The sequence below is a fragment of the Lathyrus oleraceus genome, chromosome 5 (genome assembly GCF_024323335.1).
Source record: "Lathyrus oleraceus cultivar Zhongwan6 chromosome 5, CAAS_Psat_ZW6_1.0, whole genome shotgun sequence".
NCBI classification, from domain to species: Eukaryota; Viridiplantae; Streptophyta; class Magnoliopsida; order Fabales; family Fabaceae; genus Lathyrus; species Lathyrus oleraceus.
In genome coordinates, this window is record NC_066583.1 from 306,455,370 (window position 1) to 306,472,316 (window position 16,947).

Sequence of the window (16,947 nt, forward strand, 5' to 3'; positions counted from 1 at the left end):
GCTAACTTATCAACCTTCAACTCATTGATCAAAAAGAAAAAGAAGAAGAAGAAGAAGGAAATGGATAAGAGAAAATGGAAATGGCAAAATTAAAGTGCATTAAATGAAATAACATGTACCAATCCACATATGTTGACCAATAACATTGAAAGTCAAAGTCAAACAATCAAAAACAGAAGTGAGATGAAGATTGGAAGGATAGAAATGAACAAAATATTTTTGGCATTTTTTAATATAAAAAATAAACTTGAATTAAAAAATAAAAGAAAGGTCAAACTTCAAAATTACTTCAAATCAACCTTGAAAGGTCCAAGTAATTTATCCCAAGTTCAACAAGGTCAAACAAAGTTTGACAAAAAATTTCAGCATTTTTAAAAGTCAGAAACTATTTTTTATCAATTAAAAATGAATAAAAATAACCTAATTGAACTAAAATCTCAAATAAATCTCAAATCAATTTAAACATTGATGAGAATATTTTTCATAGATCCATCATCATTCAAATAGGTTAGGAAAATATTTTTGTATTTTTTGAATATCAAAAACTATTTAAAATGAATTAAAAACAACCAGAAAAGAGAAAATTTACAAAAAAATATCAAATGACAACATAAAAAATATTAAAAATCAGAAATGGAAACTAGAATTTATTTGGAGACTAAGTGGAAATTCCTTTAGTGATGGCTAGGGTGAGATTTGTGCAGCATAACAGGTTGAATCAGGGTGAAGAATAGTGGAGCTGAGCACACTTATTTATAGCAAATGGCAAGGCAAGCAAGGTGAATTCTCATGTGCATGGAATTTGAACCCTTCATGCATGGGCCTGTACAGACGCGTGCAAAGCCCAAAAAGTGATGCAAATGAATGCTGAACACCAACCAAGTTGAACTGGACGTGTAATTTGAATGGCAATTGCTTGTGTATCAAGATTTCATGTGCATTCCATAATTTGACCTAAACATTCATCTCTTCGAAAGTCCCAATTGGAAAGTCCAAACATGATCATGTGAGTAATGGTTGGAAAGGTCTTGATGTAAGGAACAATTGTTATGTTGTGCAAAAATACATTTGAAGTATGGAAATTTATGAAATTTGAGTTTAAAGTGTAATGTGCAAAACATGTCAATGCAAGGTTTCTAAATTTGGCCAATGTTCAAGCCCTTCTGTTTTGGTGATGTAAGCCTCAAATCAAAAAACCTCCAACATAAAAGTTGTAGATATTTTCAAGACAATCAAAATGGATTTAAATGTTGCATCATTTGGATTTTTGGTGAAATAGTTATGGGCACTTGAAGTTGGACTTTTTTGTCTTTCAATGCATTTGGTCCAAAAGGACCTATAATGTATTGCATTATCACATGTATTTACTTTGCGATTTTTAAATTTTGTTCAAAATAACATTTGAATTAGACATCTTAAGCTTTACAATGCATTTGATACCACCTCAAAATCATAAACAATGAATGAGTTATGTCCTTGGGAAGTTTACCCAAAATTAGGGTTTCAGTCAAAATGACCTATAATGTATTGGAATGGGAGATGGCCTTCCAAGCTTCAAATCAATTTTTGATGAACATGAAAGTTGTTAATATTGTCCTTAAGAACATTTTTTCTTTAGGAACCATCTCCATTTGACCAACACATAAAAAGTTAGGTCTCAGTGCATTTCAAAATAGTCAGATGAATTGACTGATCAACTTCTCAAGTCTATGACTCATATCTTGATAAATTGATGATTGAGGATACTCAAATAAGTTCGAATATGCATGAAATGATGAATTAAAGGACTTCCCTTGATTGCATTTGATCATGGGCTGAGGTTGCTTCAAGAGCAAGGCATTGTGGTGCACAGATGGATTAGGGCTTCCTTGAAAAACAAACCTCAAACCCTTTGACTTGCTTTGATCAAAATGATGAAATGAGATGCTAGGGAGGCATATTTGATGGATGAGAGATTTGGGAACCATTACCATGCTTGCTATCATCTCCTCTTGATCTTACCATTGCACAGATGATCTCCTAGAAGCTCTTGACCTTGTGATTGCTCAAGCTATAAACAAAAGATGTTAGTGACATATTTTTGTGCTTTTGGTTAGTAAACAAAATAAGAAGAGCAATGATATACAATTCAAGCATGCTTGGTGATCTCAAACCACTCTCGAGAAGTCCCACCCAAAGGCAAATGGAACCAAGATGCTAAGGATCCTTGAGGCAATGCCAAATGCAATGTTATGATGCCATGAGGGATCTTAGGGACAAAATTGGGGTCTTACAGATGCCCCTATTTAAGGTCATTCTAATCGGAGAAGTGAAGGTTAAAATCTTCGTCTCGACGGGGTAGAATGTGCTTAAATAATAACAAAGAGACGAATTTTGGTCCCTAAGAGACCTCATGATGCAGATGTGTGCATGAAAATGGTAACACTCAGTGGGGGTATGTGTCCACAAAGGCAAAGATCAGGAGAAAAATTAACAATTCCCATGAATAATTCATTCTATGGGGCAGAGACTCTAACGGGGAGTAAAGGGATGAAAACGCGTGAGCAGGTCACGACTCAAAGCTTGGGGAACAAAATTCCAAAGGGAATAAATCCAATGGAAAGACTCGAGCTGACTCGAAGACGTCTGTATTGGGGAATATGCCAATACAACCGAAAACTTATCCGCAACGGATACTTCGGATGAAAATCCGGACTCAGGTGGGGAAAATCCCAACAGAAACCTCCTGGGGGAAGTAGGGGGATGAGGTATTACCGGTTATTGGGTAATAAGCTCAAAGAGACGTGTGATCTGAACACCGGTATAAGGGTGAGAGAACAACATGCTCGGGAAGAATGAGTATCTAAGACCGGTATAAGGGTGAGAGATATCAATCAACCAAATCATCTGAGGAAGACCTAAAAAGGTATATTTCAACTCAGGCAAATCTGACTCCACAGGGGACATAAGTCATAATAGGGAGCAGAAGGAAGGAACACCAGGGATGCCGGTTACTGGGCATATAATAGGTGACCCACCAAAGCGTGAATTGGGGAATATTCCCAAAACACTAATCATCCGAAAAGAGGGCAAAAAGCAAACTCGATTATGGGATGGACATTCGATTCCAAAACAGGGATACGAATCTTACTTAACTGGGGGAAGAATAAAAGTCTCCGACCAAAGAGTGCATGAGATATATTATCTATTACCGTCAGAACGTAGATAATACACTCACATGGAAGATTATCCACAACTGGTTACTGGGTTAATAAAGGATAGATCGACCGAGAAAGAAGGCATCGGGATACCAAAACTAGGTATATAATGATGACCATTCAAGGGGAGCAACAAACATTACCGATAACTGGTAAATGAAAGAGGGCTTGCTGGGGATAAAATTGCCTAATCAGAGCAATTATCCAAAAGAATGAGGGAATATCATCACCGAATATTGGATAATGATAACCGTCACTGAGGGGATTACATCTACCGGATACTGGGTAGAAAACCACGGAAAAGTAACCGTCATCAACTAGGATGAACAAGAAGGTTAACTCTGCAAGAGGGGGGAAAATATGGTTTACAACTACCGGTATAAGGGTAGAAAACCACAGACTCCGCCGAGGATAAGATGAATAATTACCGATTACTGAGAAATTATTCATTTATACCACGGGGAAACACAGGAAACAGTCACAAGGAGCCAATTTAGGATCGAACCAAAGAGGCAAACTGAATCAAGACTTGTCCTAGTGAGGATATAACTCAATAGGGGAACCCATCCCAATATATGTGTTGGGAGGAGGCAAAAACAACTGTCGTCCACGAGGATATAACTCAGTGGGGAATGTGGCAGGAAAGATAAACACTTTTTGCCTAATGGGCTGACTCTACATTGAGGGATCAGACACCAACATCTGCTTGGGGAATGTATTACCAACTAGCAGAGGAATAACAAACAAAGATATATGGCAAAAATGTAATATGAATATCCGAATGTTTAAAAATTATATGCACACATGCATGATGTATGTATGATGAATGCTGACAGACAGACATTTCTAACACAAACAGTTTCAAAGGATAAGCACAAATAGTCGGCACTACATCTTAAGAGAGAAAGCCAGGTTCCATGGAGAGTATCCAATCTGCCGGAGATCAGAGATACCAGGAAGCAACAAAACCTCTGCAGGGGATGAATCATCGGTCAATCCGGCTGGGGACAGGAGTTTATTGCATAGATAAAATCCGCCGTATAAGCAACTCTACTGGGGAATCCATCCGTGGAGATAAAGGGATTCTAGGGATCAACCACCAAGCACCATACCCACCAAGGAGATCACATCTGTTGAGGAGGAAAGATTGCTACTCCGCTAAAGGGGAGAGTGGTGAATATCTCAACAAGCATTCCATTCAGTAGAATAAACCACAAAAGGCTCCGGAGGAAGAAGATACATTCATGCCAGGAATATGAACAAATGTCTGACCCTGTTGGAGATCGCACCATCCTTGGGAGAGCGCTGAGGATCTCCTAAGTACCCTTTTGTCATTGTGAATGTTCACTTTGTTTAAAAACAAGTTATGAAAAATTTGTTTCCTCAAAACAATGATATTTTCTTAATTAAAATATGCGAAACATTTGTTGAATAGAAACAAATAAGAGTGCAAATAGTTGGATAAAAAGCTCAAATTTATTTGATGGAATGGTAGTCTACAAATGACAAGACTCCATAGATCTTTACAAATTTGAAATTGGTGATATATATTGGAAAAGGGCTACATTGAACATAATGACCATTTCTCCACCAATTCTGAATTCGATTTATTTGAAGCTTCGGTTGATGACGGATGAGGAAGAATCTCTGACGGGTGAAAGTTGTAGAACAAAGTCTTGTCAGGATGCAGTTACTTGCCAAATCCCTAATTTTTGCCTAGATTGCCCCAGGATGAGGTACTCAATCTAGCGGGATACATATATTCATTTTTTCATGTCTCTAACTTTTGCCTGGATCGCCCTTTCGGGTTTTCAATCCACCGAGACGCTCATTTTTGCCTAAGCCGCCCTTTCGGGTTTTCAACTTAGCGAGCTATTCTGTTTTTATTTTAGGCGAAGTATTTCTTGACTGCATCTGAATTCACAGGACGAGTGAAATCCTCCCCATCCATAGTTGTAAGTATCAAAGCACCGTCTGAAAAGGCTCTCTTAACAACATTTGATCCTTCATAGTTTGGAGTCCATTTGCCCCTGGAATCGGGCGCGAAAGACTTTCTTGAGCACAAGGTCACCTTCTCGAAACACACGAGGCTTGACCTTCTTATCAAAAGCTTTCTTCATTCTTTGTTGATATAACTGACCATGGCACATGGCAGTCAATCTCTTCTCTTCAATCAAATTCAGCTGGTCATAACGACTCTGAACCCATTCAGCATCAGTCAACTTGGCCTTCATCAGGACTCTCATTGATGGGATCTCCACCTCTACTGGGAGTACAGCCTCCATGCCATAAACAAGAGAGAAAGGGGTTTCCCCTGTTGAAGTGCAGATAGATGTACGATATCCATGCAAAGCAAATGACAGCATCTCGTGCCAATCCTTATACGTGACAACCATCTTTTGGATAATCTTCTTGATATTCTTATTAGCAGCTTCAATAGCCCCATTCATCTTGGGTCTATAAGGAGAAGAATTATGATGTGCAATCTTGAACTCACTACACAACTCTTTTATCATTTTGTTGTTCAAGTTAGATCCGTTATCAGTAATGATCTTGTCTGGCACACCATAACGGCATATGAGTTGATTCTTGATAAACTTCACGACCATCTGCCTGGTCACATTTGCATATGATACCGCTTCAACCCACTTGGTGAAGTAATCAATTGCTACGAGAATAAATCTGTGTCCGTTGGACGCTTTCGGCTTTATCATGCCAATCATGTCAATTCCCCACATGGAGAAAGGCCATGGTGATGAAATCACATTCAGAAGTGTCGGGGGAATATGAATCTTATCCGCATAAATCTGACACTTATGGCATTTCTTCACATATTTGCAGCAGTCAGACTCCATTGTCAGCCAATAGTAGCCTGTTATTAACATCTTTCTAGCCATGGCATGTCCATTGGAACGAGTTCCAAATGAACCCTCATGGACCTCAGTCATTAACAAGTCTGCTTCGTGTCTATCCACGCATCTGAGCAGAACCATGTCAAAATTCCTCTTATAAAGCACATCGCCATTGAGGTAGAAACTTCCTGATAATCTCCTCAAAGTCTTCCTATCTTTCACGGATGCCCCTGACGGGTAAACCTGGTTCTGAAGGAAACACTTGATATCATAATACCAAGGCTTATCATCTTTCACTTCTTTTACTACAAATACATGAGCTGGTCTGTCCAAGCGCATCACAATGATATTGGGAACTTCATTCCAAAGTTTAACCACAATCTTCGAAGCAAGTGTAGCAAGAGCATCTGTCATCCGATTCTCATCTCGAGGAATATGATGGAAGTCAACCTCAGTAAAGAACGTTGAAATCCTCCTCGCATAATCCCTATATGGAATGAGACCTGGCTGATTCGTTTCCCATTCACCCTTAATCTGATTGACAACGAGGGCCGAATCACCATAAACATCAAGATGTTTGACCCTTAGATCAATGCATTCCTCCAATCCCATAATGCAGGCCTCATACTCAGCCATATTATTCGTGCATTTGAAAGTTAGCCTTGCTGTAAAAGGAATATGTGTGCCTTGAGGAGTAATAATCACTGCCCCAATACCATTTCCATACTGATTCACATCGCCATCAAATACCATACTCCATCTGGAACCAGGCTCTGGCCCTTCATCGAGTGTAGGCTCATCACAATCTTTCATTTTCAAATACAGAATCTCCTCATCTGGAAAATCATATTGAACTGATTGATAATCCTCAATTGGCTGGTGTGCCAAGTGGTCAGCCAAGATACTACCTTTAATAGCCTTCTGAGCTCGATACTAAATATCATACTCAGATAACAACATTTGCCACCGGGCAATTCTCCCTATTAAAGCAGGCTTCTCGAAGATATACTTAATTAGATCCATTATGGATATCAACCAAGTCGTATGATTTATCATATACTGGCGTAAGCGCTTAACGGCCCAAGCCAAAGCACAACATATCTTCTCAAGCATCGAGTATCGAGACTCACAATCAGTGAACTTCTTGCTCAGATAGTAGATGACATATTCTTTCTTTCCTGATTCGTCTTGCTGACCAAGGACACAACCCATTGAGTCTTCAAGAACAGTCAGATACATGATTAAAGGTCTTCCTTCCACGGGCGGAGACAGGATCGGAGGCTCAGACAAATACTCTTTAATACTGTCAAAAGCTTTCTGGCAATCCTCGGTCCAATCATGGGACTAATCTTTCCGGAGGAGTTTGAATATCGGTGCACATGTGGCAGTCATGTGGGATATGAATCTGGAAATATAATTCAAGCGGCCAAGAAAACCTCGGACTTGCTTCTCAGTTTTAGGCGCAGGCATCTCTTGTATTGCTTTGACCTTTGCAAGATCAACCTCAATACCTCTTTCACTGACAATAAAGCCCAATAACTTGCCGGAACGGACTCCAAATGTACACTTGTTGGGATTCAGGCGAAGCTTGTACTTCCTCAAACGCTGAAAAAGCTTCAACAAGTGCTCTACATGTTCAACTTCCGTTCTTGACTTGGCGATCATATCATCAACATATACCTCGATCTCCTTGTGCATCATATCATGAAACAAGATGGTCATAACTCGTTGATACGTGGCTCCGGCGTTCTTCAAACCGAAGGGCATCACTCGATAACAAAATGTTCCCCAAGGTGTGATGAATGTTGTCTTCTCCATATCCTTGGGTGCCATCTTAATCTGATTATATCCGGAAAATCCGTCCATAAATGAGAAGATATTGAATTTAGCTGTGTTATCTACCAACATGTCAATATGTGGTAGAGGGAAATCATCTTTTGGACTAGCTTTATTCAAGTCTCTATAGTCCACACACATTCGGACTTTTCCATCTTTCTTAGGCACGGGCACAATATTGGCCACCCATTGAGGATATGTAGAAGTCACCAGAAACCCTGCATCAATTTGCTTCTGAACCTCCTCTTTGATCTTCACTGCCATATCAGGATGAGTTCTTCTGAGCTTCTGCTTCACAGGCACGCACTCAGGCTTCAAAGGTAAGTAATGTTGCACAATATCAGTATCTAGACCTGACATGTCCTCATATGACCATGCAAAGACGTCAACATATTCTCGTAGCAACTCAATCAACCCCTTCTTAACAGATTCTTCCAGCAGCGCCCCAATCTTCACTTCTCGCACACAATCCTCAGACCCCAAGTTGACTGTTTCCAGATTCTCAAGATGCGGCTGAATGATCTTCTCTTCATGCTCAAGTAGACGGGTAATCTCGTCAGGAATCTCTTCAACATCATCTTCTTCTGACTCAAATACAGGGAACTCAAAATTGGGAGATGGTGTTGGATCATTATGTTCAATGGGTTTGATCAACCTGCATAATGATTTTGGATATGAAAAGCTTTAGAATTCAAACAAGGCAATCATTATGCAGATGAAAAGATTGATTTTATTCTATATTTTTAGGTTTTATGTGATCACCAATTTCATGCAAAAGGCAAAAAGGGAAAATAATTGGAAAAAGAAACATTTAACATGAATTTATTGAATGAAAATATCATTGTATTAATGCGCCTACAATGTCATCACTCCTCCTTTTGGCATGGGAGGAGGATTTTTAAACACAATGAACATTACTTCGACTTATGGATAACTGTTGGAATATCCACAACGACCCAATTATTGCAGATTCCCCCAGGGATGACGAAGTTGCCAGAATCCTCCTTGTCCTCTTCTAGAATGGCAGCAGCTTCCTCTCCTTGACTGGTGTGGATGAACCCTCCACTCTTGAACAGCCCTTGCGTGTTGAAAACCCCAGACGAATAACCTATGCCAGCCCGAGACTTGTTGTCTTGTAGCTCAATCATTTTTCCTAAACCAGCAGTTGCACCACACTCAATGGCTAACTTTGCATCTTTATAGGAAGCAAATGAAGGAGTTCTCTTCTCAATAGGCTCAGCAATGGATAAAGCTTCGAAAGGAGTTCCAACTTCATCCTCGACATCTATCTATGAGAAGGAAGAAGAGTGGCTAACCAGGAGAGCCTTTTCTCCCCCTACCACCACCAGTTTCTTATTCTTCACGAATTTCAGTTTCTGGTGTAGGGTGGATGTCACGGCGCCTGCCTCGTGAATCCATGGTCTGCCTAAGAGATAGTTGTACGATGGGTGAATATCCATAACCTGGAAGGTAATCTGGAAATCACTCGGTCCGATCTTGATTGGGAGATCAACTTCCCCAATCACAGTTTTGCGAGACCCATCGAAAGCCTTCACAACTATTCCACTTTGCCTCATGGGAGGCCCTTGATATGACAGTTTCAAAAGAGTGGATTTTGGCAATACGTTCAGTGATGACCCAGTGTCCACCAGCACATTGGACATGGCGTCGTCTCTGCAACCTATAGAAATATGTAAAGCCAAGTTGTGGTCTCTTCCCTCCTCGGGGAGATCAGAGTCACAGAAACTCAGGTTGTTACAAGCGGTAATGTTTGCAACAATGCTATCGAATTGTTCTATCGTGACATCATGATCTACATATGCCACATCCAAAACCTTCTGTAGAGCCTCTCGGTGTGGTTCTGAATTCAACAGCAAGGATAACACCGATATTTTGGATGGCGTTTGTAGAAGCTGGTCTACAACATTCTACTCGCTTCTCTTGATGAGCCTTAGCATCTCATCACAGTCTTCTTTCAAATTGCCGCTTGGGCCAACAGAAGCAGGAGTTCCCAATGTAGAGGAGGGCTTGACAACAGATGCCGGATTCGGAGTGCTCACAGCATTCCCAATCGAGCGTTCACCAGAATCAGTACTAGCTTGGGGCTTTGGAGGTGCTGAAAATACACGACCGCTGCGGGTCAACCCACTAACATCTGTAATGTTAACAACAGAGGAAGATGGTAAGGACACTTCTTTCCCATTTTCCACCGCAACAACATTGTAGCGATAGGGAATCGCTTTTTCGGAAGAGTGAGGTACTGGTCCGGCCGACTTGATGGTCAAGGCAGGAGAAACCTTCTGCTTGCTACCATCATACTTGATGATAACAGGCTCGGGGATCCGAAACACTGGAGAAATTACATTGACTTCGGGCTAATCCTCATCAACATTTCTGTTTTGAAGGATCTCAATAACTCCTTCATCCAGCATTTCTTGAACATCTTTGCGCACCTGGCGACAACCTTTTTGGTTAACAGAACAAACTCGGCATCTATCGTGGTCATGCTCATAATGACTATACTCACATAGCAAACGATGCATCTCGACCAGCGATTGTCGAATATGACTGACATATTTGACTTTGTATTTGCCAGGGTAGCCCTGGACCATGTTGACAGATTACCCATGCTCAGGCAATGGTATCTTCTTCACATTAGGACCTACGTCCTCGAAACACAGAATGCCACACCTCACAAGGTCTTGAACCTTGGTCTTCAAAGGGTAACAATTTTCCACGTCGTGGCCGGGAGCACCGAAATGGTAAACACAGTGTAATTCGGGCTTATACCACCACTGGGGGTTAGCAGGTATAGCCGGTGGGTCTCTCGGAGTAATCAACTTCCTCTCTATCAAAGAGGGATATAACTCTGCATACGTCATTGGAATAGGATCGAAGGTGACCCTTTTCCTTTCGTAACTCGTGCTGGTTTGATTACTATTTCGAGGCTGGTAGGCCTGCTGTTGCGGTCGTTGCTGCTGATATTGATATTGCGGAGGTGGTTACTGATTGGTGTTATGTTGCTGGTACTATTGATTGTCTCTGAAAACAGGTGCTATGTGAGCCACTTGGTGTTGGTTACTGGCAGGACGCACGGTCTTCCTCCTCACAGAGGGTCTTCTTGGTTTCACATGGGAGGTCACATCATGTGCCTCTCCATCTTTTCTCTTTGCAAATGCCCCATATCGTTTAGCAGAAGATCCTTCTTCTCTGGTTACACGTCCTTCTCGAACCCCTTCTTCTAGACGCATCCCCATATTCACCATCTCGGTGAAGTCAGAAGGAGCGCTAGCAATCATCCGCTCATAATAAAAAGAACTTAAGGTCTTCAAAAAGATCTTAGTCATCTCTTTCTCTTCTAGCGGAGGCACGATCTGTGCTGCTAACTCTCGCCACCTCTGGGCGTACTCTTTAAACGTTTCCTTGTCCTTCTGGGACATGACCCTTAATTGATCCCTATCGGGAGCCATATCCACATTGTACTTGTATTGCTTGACGAAGGCTTCGCCAAGATCATTGAAGGATCGGATGTTTGCACTGTCTAAACCCATGTACCAACACAGAGCGGCACCGGACAGACTGTCCTGAAAGTAGTGGATGAGCAACTGGTCATTGTCGGTCTGAGTCGACATCTTCCTGGCATACATGACCAGGTGGCTGAGAGGACAAGTATTTCCCTTGTATTTTTCAAAGTCAGGGACCTTGAATTTTACAGGGATCTTCACATTGGGAACCAAGCAGAGTTCGGCAGTAGACTTGCCGAAAAGATCCTTTCCTCTGAGAGTTTTCAATTCCTTGCGAAGCTCAAGAAATTGATCGTTCATAGCGTCCATCTTCTCATAGACATCTGGGTCTTCAGATGGCTCAGAATGATAGATGGTGTCGTCTACCCTGGGCATATAGTATGCAAAACAGGAGGAGGAACAGCAAGGACCAGGCTAGATGCCGGCATAGAAGCAAAGGTAGGAGCAGGACCCTCGGGCCTGAAATTGGGAGGCATCCCTCATGGGAATCCGGCTTGCATGGCTGTCGGAGCAAAGTGTGCACTGGCTGCAGGCACAGTTGAGGAGACGATCTCAAAGATGACTGTCCTCTGGGGAGGAGTTGAAGGTGTCGGAGAAGATTGGCTTTGGGCAGCCAAGAATGATTCCATCAAGGCATTCAATCTGGCCACTTCCTCTTTCAGCTCGCGGTTCTCTTGTTCTAGATGATCCATCAGTCTTGAAATGTTGGCTCTGGTGTAGTACTGGTGAGTCAGCTTGTCTTCAAAATAAATGAACAACACAGAGTTAGATCACAGGACAAGAAGCCGGGAACAAAACCTGCTTATGCACAGGATGCATGCAATGCTTGTGCATATGATTTTTCTTTTATTTTCAAAGGAACTTTTAGGGTTCTATTGGCAAATTTTGGAAATATTAAACATTTATCACATATGGAAATATCTCATCAAATAATATCGGGGAAAAGAAGTACAACATTGTCAATCATATACAAGAGAAAAGGAAAATAATCATCCTATGGATCCCTAGAAATAATCATCTAAAGCTCGGGACATAGGAAGATAGGATGCACGAAGCCTCTTCACCTCTCTCTCGTAGGCTGCCTCCATATTTGCCTTCTCTTTGGCGAGTCGGTCATACTTCCTCTTCCAAAACCTAGAAGACTGAGGAAGTAGAGAAGTCCATGCATCATCAGGATTATCAATAACCTGATGTTCGAGGAACTCTATCAAAGCATCCTTCTCCTTGATTTGCTGAAGCATCTCTTCCCTTTCACGGATCCAAGCACGTGATCGGTCTTCGTCTCTCAACTCCTCTACTCCTTGGTTAGGAAGGGTTGAAGGCCCAACCATAACCAAAGGTGTAGGTCTCGGATACTCATAAGGCATGAGATACTCAGATGCTCTCTTCCTAACCCAAGCAGTGTAAAGTTCCATAGCAACACAATTCTTAGGACCTAACTCTTTCCTTCCTTTCCTATGAATCTTGCGCCAAGCGCGGACCATTCTGCCCTTCAAGCCTTGGGGATCTTTACCCTCCTGGAAGAACACACCTTCTAACAGAATGTTATTAGGTTTATCCTTTAGGAGGAACCCAAGCTGACGACTTGCCAAAACAGGGTTGTAGTTAATCCCACCACATGTACCAAGAAGAGGTACATTGGAGAATTCACCACAAGAGTCAATAATTTGCACACCATCATACACACGTTTGTACCAAAAGATATCATCATTAGTGAGAGACATAAGTCTCGTGGACCACCGTAGACATCCCTTGTTCTCCTTGAAGGCGACCGTTTGCGGTAAGTGAGAAATAAACCACTTATACAACAAAGGCAAACAGCACACAATGGCACCACCACCCTTTGCATTTCTCATATGCAAAGAGAAATAGGTATCACCCAACAGAGTCGGAACGGGATTAAGAGTAGAGAAAATTCTAATATCAATCACATCCACAAACTTGTCGATGTTGGGGAACAACACTAACCCATAGATGAGAAGTACAAATATGGCCTCAAAGGCGTCTTCACTCATGGCCTTCCCATACATAGTAGCTTGAGCAATGAGGAACTCAGAAGGGAGACCTTGAATTCCACCTTTGATAGTCATATGAGCACCAACCAGAGATTCATCTATGTGCAACATGTCTGCTATCTCTTGAGAAGTAGGAATACTCTCCAAGCCACTGAACGACAACTGGTCTAGAATCGGTATGCCCACAAGGTAGGCATACTCCTCAAGTGTAGGTAAAAGCTGGAAGTCCGGAAACGTGAAATAACGGTACAAAGGATCATAAAACTGCACCAGTACACTCATCAACCCTTCATCCACCTGAGTAGTTAGAAGAGGAAGAAGCTTCCCAAAGCGAGCCTTGAAACCCAAAGGATCTAATACATAGGATGTCAGATTCCTTAGCCCTTTCAAATCTGGTTGTCTGAAGCTGTACTTCCTTGTATTCCTTCTTTGTCTTTCCATGTCTGAAAAGTTGGCAAATAAACCCCCTTAAGTTCCTTGATAATTTTCTTCATTATTTATGATATGGATGCAAATGAGTGCATGAATGCATGAATGCAACAATCACACTCAAGGATCAAGCAAAGCACACCAAACAAAGGTCATGGGATGGATCATATTATCCCTAATATCAATCATCCATTTTGGTGGATTAGGGTTTACACCTTATCTACACCCAAGTTCCATTGATATTAAGGATACATGAACAGATCAACCATGAATCAAGGGTTTGTTGCAAGTCACGAGCATGGGGTCTCGGTTAAGAACCACCCAAAAGGAATGCACTAGGGTTTAAACCTGCAAAACATGTTCTACAAGAGGTTCCCATAGTCATCATCCTATCTTTCGGACATTATCGGAAAAACGACTACTCGTGTTCCAAAAATATTCTCAAGAGAGACTCTTATGAGTGTAGTATCGCGTAACAATCGTATCAAATCTTACACTTGAACGACTTTCGCACTACATCCTAAGAATAGGCCAAGATGGGCTTGGTAAACTAAGGTCCTTGGCTTCTAAGGTCTATATTGGAAAGAGTAATGTCTAACCACAACTTACTTGTGTGACATTATTGATCCCAACATGACCTCCACCAAGTGAATGGACTTGCAAGTCAACTTGCTAAGAAATAACTCCACACAAGTCAACAAGACTACGCCATTAGAGATATTGACTAAATCCAAGGTAAATCATACAAGTCGAGTCGCCACCGCACTTCTATTTATCCAAAGGAATGGTTAGAAAGCGAACAAAAACCTAAAAGTTTTAACAAAAACTAGTAAAAGAAAACAAAGATCTGGGTAAGGGGGTTGGTTATGCAATTGGAAGGTGTTAGGCACCCAAAACATCCTAGGTACTCCTAGGGAGCCCTTTTCATACTTGTTATAAAGGTTGTTGTTTTTGTGAAAATTTTGTTTGTGCAAACATGATTGGAGAGATGAGAAGAGAATATACAAGTTTATTTACATTTTGTGTTTGGATGGATAAACCCATTGCCTACGTACCATCTTATAAAAAGATTAGGATCAAAACCTCGTAATTCGGGGTAAAAATCTCAAAAAATGAGTTGGTGAATTGATTGGTCTAAAAGCCTTAAGGTCTTTTGTTATCAAAGGGAGAAAACTCAACCAAACCACAAATCCACCATGTGAGGATAGCTTCAACATGCTAGTGAGGGGTTAACCCTATAATAAGCATGGAAGACTCATTGTCCATCACTAAGGATATAGGTGAGTATTACATCTACCACAAGGATAACTCAAACCTAATAGCTAGAGGTTATGGAAAATTTGATTAAGAAAGTGGCCATTGGAACCACAAAAGATACTTGAATGGGTTATATTTACCAATTAGAAGTATATACAAAATAGTCAAAGTTGACTTAAAGATTCAATTCAAAATAAGTATTATGAAAAGAAAGTTTGAAAATCAAAAGCATAAGGCTTAGGTTTCTAATGTTTGAAAACAAAGGTTAAATGTTTGCACAAAGAGTTTTGGCTTGGGTTAGAATGGAGAGAAGAAGAAGAATGGATAAGCCCTAAGTAAAGCAAAAAAGATGAGGGATGAAGGATCAAAACCACCATGGAGTTCCTCTCTTGAGATCATATTGATGATCCAAGTAGCTCCCATCCTTTGGAATAAGCAATCACAAAGCATAAACAATCATCAAACAAGTTTCTTAAGAGATCCTCAATGTATCTGGTATCTTCTACTCTGGAGGATCATGGCAATGGTCCTTCAATTTAGCTCAAGTGGGAACCCCCTAGCACAAGAACACACACATCAAAAGTTCCATGAAGTAAATCAAGTATGGACAAGAGTGAGTTTAGAGATTTGGTCCTTCTAATCCATCTTCATCTTTTAGGTCTATTTACTCCAATTTTGCATAAGGAAAGTCCTAGAATCTGAGTCTAATTCTCTATTCTTTGCATTGGGGAAGTCCTAGAAACTAAGTCAATTTCTTTGCATTTGGTTCACAACAATCAAAACAAAAACACAAGCACAATAGTATATACACAATTATGTGCTCAAGTGAGCAAAAGGCAAATGGCATTAACATAAACATGTGCTCAAATGAGCAAAGAGAAAAACTAATGGATAATATGTGCAAGAATAGTAAATTGCATAAAAGTAAAGAGCAAAAAGTAAATGTTAATTTTCAATAGTTAGTGTTAGTAGTTAGTGTGCCATAAGGCAAATTTAGCGCTATGTTAAACAATCGTAATTGGACTTATGTAGAAGTCACAACTATCTGAGGCCGGTCAATAATAATGTAGGCAATAACACAAGTTAGAAGTCTTGATTAGTGAACCAAGTTCCAACAACTTGCCATGCCAAAAAGGAAAAAGGGAATTGATCTTGTATTGGTTTAAGCCTTTTGCATGATTTAGGAAACAACCTATCCTTAATGCAAAGTCATTCACTTGATCAATTGATCAAGATGAATTAGGTTTGGATCAAGGAAGATTAAGTCTCCCTAATCAATGCTAACTTATCAACCTTCAACTCATTGATCAAAAAGAAAAAAAAAGAAAAAAAAGAAGGAAATGGATAAGAGAAAATGGAAATGGCAAAATTAAAGTGCATTAAATGAAATAACATGTACCAATCCACATATGTTGACCAATAACATTGAAAGTCAAAGTCAAACAATCAAAAACAGAAGCGAGATGAAGATTGGAAGTCAAGAAATGAACAAAATATTTTTGGTATTTTTTAATATCAAAAATAAACTTGAATTAAAAAATAAAAGAAAGGTCAAACTTCAAAATTACTTCAAATCAACCTTGAAAGGTCCAAGTAATTTATCCCAAGTTCAACAAGGTCAAACAAAGTTTGACAAAAAATTTCAGCATTTTTAAAAGTCAGAAACTAATTTTTATCAATTAAAAATGAATAAAAATAACCTAATTGAACTAAAATATCAAATAAATCTCAAATCAATTTAAAAATTGATGAGAATATTTTTCATAGATCCATCATCATTCAAATAGGTTAGGAAAATATTTTTGTATTTTTTGAATATCAAAAACTATTTAAAATG